The sequence below is a fragment of the Lonchura striata genome, chromosome 1A, assembly GCF_050655825.1.
Source record: "Lonchura striata isolate lonStrDom1 chromosome 1A, ASM5065582v1, whole genome shotgun sequence".
Taxonomy (NCBI): domain Eukaryota; kingdom Metazoa; phylum Chordata; class Aves; order Passeriformes; family Estrildidae; genus Lonchura; species Lonchura striata.
Window position 1 is genome coordinate 35,001,578 of NC_140741.1, and position 6,727 is coordinate 35,008,304.

The window sequence follows — 6,727 nt, forward strand, 5'->3', positions numbered from 1 at the left end:
ATGTTTTCACTGCAAAAAAAAATGTAGTTTTCTATTTGTCTCAGTTTCTGTTATGCAGTCTAGGATGAAGCAGGTTATGGCTGGACTTCAATATATCATTTAGTAAGTTTGAATTTTGCCATTTCTTGAATTTCTTGAAAGATCAGCTCATTTCTGCATATTCCTTTCATAATTTTTATAAATATTGCAAACCTTTACTTTTCTCAAGCAACTGCTTAGTCCAACCTGTATTCAACTGTGTTTATTAGTCAGAATTCCACTGTATTTTGATTTCTAAGTAGTTGAAAACAACTGAACTAGATATCTTAATTGCACACTTTGATTCCAAAATATACCACTTAAAATTCATAAAAATATAGACTCTCATGCTATTTGCACACTGTGTGTTCCAATACACATCAATGGTGTTCTCTAGATGGACAGTTCTTCTCTAATGGTTTTTATTGATTATCCCAGCATTTTTTGTACTGCAACACATGACATTACAGCTGCTGCTTATTATGATTTTTATGTTGGTCATATAACCAGACAACACAACTTCGTAACAGCCACCAGTCATCCTCTCATTTTATACTCATTTATGTGCTGACTTGAAGTATAGTCCATGCAATTAGCTATAACACAATTGGTTTAATCTGTGAAGTATGCATTATACTGCACATCTGTCATTGAACTCAATAATTACTCCAAAATTCAGATACAAACGTAAAAAAAAAAAAAAAAAAACACTGTAGTTCCTATGGTAACAGCCACTTATGATTCCCTCATAAGCAGTATCTGATTAACATAATTTAAAATCCAGAATAGGAAAGAATACAGTTAACTCAGAGAGGAAAAATGACTTTTCCAACAAAAGAGTCATGTTTTGTGATCTAAACCAGATTTACAACATTTCTCTCATATGTGCTACTGACTCCTGTCTTGCAAATGCTGAGCGTGCTTCACACTTTGTTTAGTGGCAAGCATATTCATTTTAACTAGTGTTTCTCATATTCATAGGAAATTATTTTTCTAGGAAATGAAGTAAAATCTGCTGACAAAAAGGGAGAAAATGAAACTGAATTGTTTGAATTCCTCTGAGGAATGTATAAAATTGGCAGCTAGAAGTAGCCTTTTTTTGAATGTAGGCTGACCTCATTTGGTGTAGAAGTTATTAGTATGGCTAAGAAATACAGACATTTCTACTGTATTTTAGGGGTTTTTTTTTTGCCACACAATGACATTTCAAAATTGCTTGCAAATAATTTAAAAAATCTTGTGCATTAATACATGATTCCCTATGAGGTATAATTTATATGCACATCATATATATTTACAATGTGTTTATCTACACATTTGTATATTTCTCTGTCTTCTTAGGAAATACAGGAATTACCAAATCTGTCCAGTCTGCCTCTGTCTTAGTCTTACCCTGTAGTTTTTCTTCAGTTTGAAAATTATGCAAAAATTCTTGTTTTTCCTGTTTTTATTGCATAATGGCTTTCATGAGTAAGCTGGAAAAATGGACAGAGAATATTGTCTTAACAGAGTATTCTATCTTGAAACATTCTGGTGTCCAAAATGTAAAACTGCATTAGAGACAGATTAAGTATTCACTGTACCCTCACAATTACCAGTTTTCAGTCTCTCAACTCACATATCTTTGTCATTCTCCAGTTATATTTCTCATATTAGATCCTAAGTTAAAAATGGACAGAAGGACAACAACATCCTGAGGAGAAGGACTTGGGGTGTTTGTTGATGAGAAGGTCAACATGACCGAGCATCCTGTGTTTGCAGGCCAGAAAGTCAACCACACCCAGGGCTGCATGAAGAGAATAATGACCAGCACTCTGCATCTCTACTCTGCCCCGTGAGAACCCACCTGGAATGCTGCACCCAGCTCCAGGATCTCCAGTATAAGAAGGACATGGATTTGTTCCAGTGTATCCAGAAGGGGTTATGAAGATGCTCAGATGCTCAGAGTGCCTCTCCCATAAAGACAAGCTGAGAGAGTTGGGGTTGATCAGCCTGGAGAACAGAAGGCTCTGGGGAGACCTGAGAGCAGCCTTCTGGTACCTAATGGGGCCTACAAGAGAGATGGAGAAGGACTCTTTGCAAGGGCATGTAGTGAAAGGACAAGGGGGAATGGCTTCAAACTGAAAGAGGGTAAGTTTAGATTAGATGCAGGGAACAAATTCTTCAATATGAGGGTAGTGAGGTTGCCAAGCATGGAGTAGCATCTCTTTATTTTCATGCAAAATATACAAAAAGAAATTCAAAGACCAAGGAGATGGGGATTCAGGCATATGATATCATTGCTGATGTTTTTGTGAACTGTGGATTATTCATGTAAAAGCAAATGGAAAATGCCAGAGGACATTCTTTGGTGCGTATCAAAGATTTACAGTAAATAATTTCTGGGGCAGAGGTTTGCTGAGGCAACTCCTGTTTAGCTTTATTTCTGTTATGTGCAGCTTGTGTCATGCCTTAAACTGAGAGAAAAGCAAGGAAACATGGAAATGAAAGGGAAAAAAGCTGGTATTGACAAGACATTGTTCCCATGGAGCCTGAAATTATTCTATTAAAAATAACCATTGTAGTTACAAAAAAAACCTTCCTATGTCCTGGTCTATCCTCCTCTACCTGTAGTACCTTTGTCTCTAGTTATTAGAGGCCAGACTGATACATGTTCACACACATTGTTTCTTATGCCAAGTCATTTCACTAGCACCAGCAAGATTGAGGGCTACTCAGCACAATGACAGGGAAAATAAAGACACAGATCATGAGTCCCAGTATTACACTAGTTAAAAGATTGTACTGTCATTTTAAATCACTGGAGATTATTGATGACATTTTGAATACCAGGGGAAGATAAAGTAATATGGTTTAAATCTGTCTGTGCAGTAGAGGGAGATTGAATATATATGTGCCACAAACAATTTTTCAATTACTGAAGGATTGAGCAAAAGAAGTATTTTGTGTGTGGAAGAAACATCTGGAGTATTATACCATTTTAGATATCAAATACATTAATTTAGCTTGCATCTAATAATTAATCACTAATGTAATCTTTCATGCAAAAGCCTGATGCATTGTTATTTTCAATTCCAGTCCATCTGCTCTATTGCATTATAAACTGAAGACAAAGGTATTCTAGGAAAAAATATTCCAACATTTAAAGATGCAAAATTTATGTCAAAAGTTCAGACTTTTATATATATTTCTTCTCTATATGCAAAGACTAAAGGAGAGAAATAAATTGGTAGGTTATACCTTTCAGCTCTTAAAGCCTTAATTCCCTGAATAATTAAGACTAATATCTTCAGCATTGTTCAGTACCCTCTTCTGGCTCTGACCTTCAATGGGTAAAAATTAAAGTGCCAACCACCAGCATTCCATCAAGTTTTCACTTTTTTATAGATTTTCCTTCTAATTTTATCACTAAATATTCCTAACTGAAGACCATGAACATTAATTGACACTAATAGAATACATCCTACCTTCTGGCATGGAATTTTAATAGCTTATATGAATGTATGAATTGGTAATACTGTACAATAAATAATACATGAGTTTACATTGTTGCAAAGCATTTAAAATAGTTTAGCTTCTTTCACACCATCTGCTAAATTCACACATTCATTTTCTGAAAGGTTTTTTGTTATTGGAGACACTTATAAAAGAGAAAATTAAGTCAAATTGATAACAGAGAGAATGCCTACAATCAGGCCTTGGTTTATTCCTGAGAAAATGCTCTAAGCTAAATTAACTTTAGCTCACACAAAGATAAATTATGCTTTCAGATAGTGTAATTCAAGAAAATTCAATTGAAATTAATTGAGGGGTATAAATCTGGAAATATTCCAGCTGAATTCATGGAGGTATTAAGCATTTTTGATTTTGTGAGAGGAAAAATATATCCTTTAGTCAACTAAAAAATCCTAATATGTTGGCAAACTCTTAAAACATTTGTGTATATTTCCACTGTAATTCTGTGCTTGCAGTAAATAATTACTATTCTTTGGATAGTACAAAAAGGAATATCACACTTTGACATCAGAAACTCAAAACAAATTGGAAAATACATGTAAAGCATTTGAGGTGAAATTAATGTTACATTTTATTTGCATGCCAATACACAGCTTAGTTTGTTGTCTACATTGTTTCAAATAAATGAATTTAAAATACCTCTAGTTCTACAAAAACCCAGCACAGTACATTGACACCAATCATTAATGAATGGAACTCATTTTCAAACAATGAACTGCATCTTCTTTTGGGCTTCTCTTGAGATTGTTTTAAAATGCACTGTTTGTAGGTGCAACTGCTATTTGGAAAAATAATCCCCTGAATATTCTGCTTCTAATGAAAGAAGTATTTTTTATTATTAATATGGGATTAAATACCCAAATAGCATGCAATTAGCTGCCTTCTGGGTGAGCAGCATTGATTGCACAGCCCAGTGTGTTTAAATACTAAATTAATAAATCAAATTCTGAAATAACCTTTAAGTCAAAACATTACTCTTCTATTTGAAATGTGAATTTTATTCACAAACAGCATGTCAGTATCAATTTTCTAAACTAAAATTGCTGTTACATGTTGGAGTGTTATGTACCAAATAGATATTTGACAGAAAAAAATACAAACCAAGAAATAAAATATAGTCCAGAATTGACACGGTACAGAAAACAACAGAGAAATCCTTCGTAACTGCTAGACTACAAGCAGAAGTGAAAACTTTGTCTTTATGATTGTTAACTGAGTAAATAACATGGCACTTACCTCGATAAAATCAATGAATGGCAGAAAACTTTGCTGAAACTATTTACAACAGCTAATGTGTTTGTCCCCGGAATGTGCTCCTCCTAATGAGTGGGCTTTTAACTAATGAGAAACTGAGGGCATTTGAAGATGAGAGCAGAATTTCACCTAAACACTCATCATGTCATTGTAAAATAAGTAGGTGAATTAATTTAAAGGTAGATGTATTACTTGTAAGCATCTCGGCTCTTTCTGTAATCATTTTGTATCGCCTGCTTTATGACCTGATATGGGATCAACCAGACTGGTGTTTGAGGGGAATTGTGTTTTGAGAGTTACACACTCTGGACTCAGCAGTGACAGGCATTAGCAGGAGGGACATCTAGGTCATTGCAGCACGAGGAGAAGCAGGGATGCTGGCAAAACCAAGCTTACAAAGTAGTTCAGGAAGAGTTATTTTAAAAGTTGGCTAGGTGGCTGAGTCCAAAGATTTGTGGTGAATGGACTCAAATCTAGTTGTGTACTGGCAGCTAGTGACTACTGGTGTTCCCAGGGATGATCCTTTCCAGACTCATTCCATGATTCTATCATTTGCTCATAATCCTCCCTAAAACTAAATATTAAGTGCTCAGTCTTTGCTATTCCTTGAACATGACACATGGAAGTGGACCCCAGGGACCACCACCAACTGATTCAGTGTCTTCATGTCATGGGTTGTGACAGTGACCAAAGAAGGGCAGAAGGGAACAGAAATGTCACAGTTCCATAAAGAGGCTTTTAAAGTGTGTCAGCATGACACCTTCAACAGCTACATGGCACCTCCATGACCAGTCAAAACCCCATCAGACATATAGGGATGGATAGAAAGAGTCCCTGTGTACAGAGCTATGATGATCAAGGGCATTTGTGTATCCTAACAATGCAGACTAACAGGTCCAAAATGTCCATATCCCCATGAGGGAATTGTGAAGTGTAAAAGAAGGAGACCTTGGGTTTCCTCATCCAGTCAAGCATGACTGTTGCCATTTAAGTATTAAATTTGAAACAAATGCAGGAAACAAGTACAAAGAATTATTGGAACAACTACAGACATTTTTGTTATTGTTCTTGCCACATTTGTCTCCGAAGCTGCAAAGCTTGCATAGGAAACAAGTAGCTCCCTGAACCTTGGAAATAATAAAGGCAAGTTTCCTATGGTCCTATGTCTCATCCTTGACTGTGCTCCAAACTAAGGTTTCCCAAGGCTGAGGCATGTACAGAAGATCTCTCTGGCACTGGTTCTCCAGATTGCAGCATGACTCCCTTTTTTTGCCTTTTACTCAGCAGGTTGTTTCCACCAATGAGTTGGTTTCTGAGATGGTATCTGATACCTGAGCCTCTCCAGTGTCTGGCTGATACTTGCTGTCAGGGAGGGACATGCACTTACATGGACAAACACATAGGTGTTTGCTCATATCTGTAGGGTCAGAGAGGGCTTGAAGATCACTCCTACAATGGGAAATGCTGAAATAACTTCTGATTACTGACTGTTACCCAACACCACCAGTAGTTCTGCTGGAAGGTGTGTTTAGCAGCTGTCCCAGGCATGCCCCAGTGCAGCCCTGCAGCGCTGCTGAGGGAGGTGCCCCGGCCGTGCTCAGGGTCCCGCAAAGAGCACAGCCAGCAGCGTCAGCCAGCAGGCACTGCTCTTCCTGAGCACCTGCCAGACCTCAGCAGCACCTCATCCAAAACAATATTTGCCTAAAATAGATTATAAGACAAAGGGTGAAATGAAACAGACAGCTATTCATGTTTGGCCTTACATCCATCTCTTTTTTAAGCCAGATTATCTCAGCCTGTAGGCTCAGGAATGGAGGCCAATCTGACACGTTTGAAATGTCTCTCCATGTGTTTCTAGATTAATTTCTCCTTTGGAAGGGGGCTGCTATTGTAGGTACTGCCCACCTCCTCCTGGATACACAATTACCCTTTTTACAAG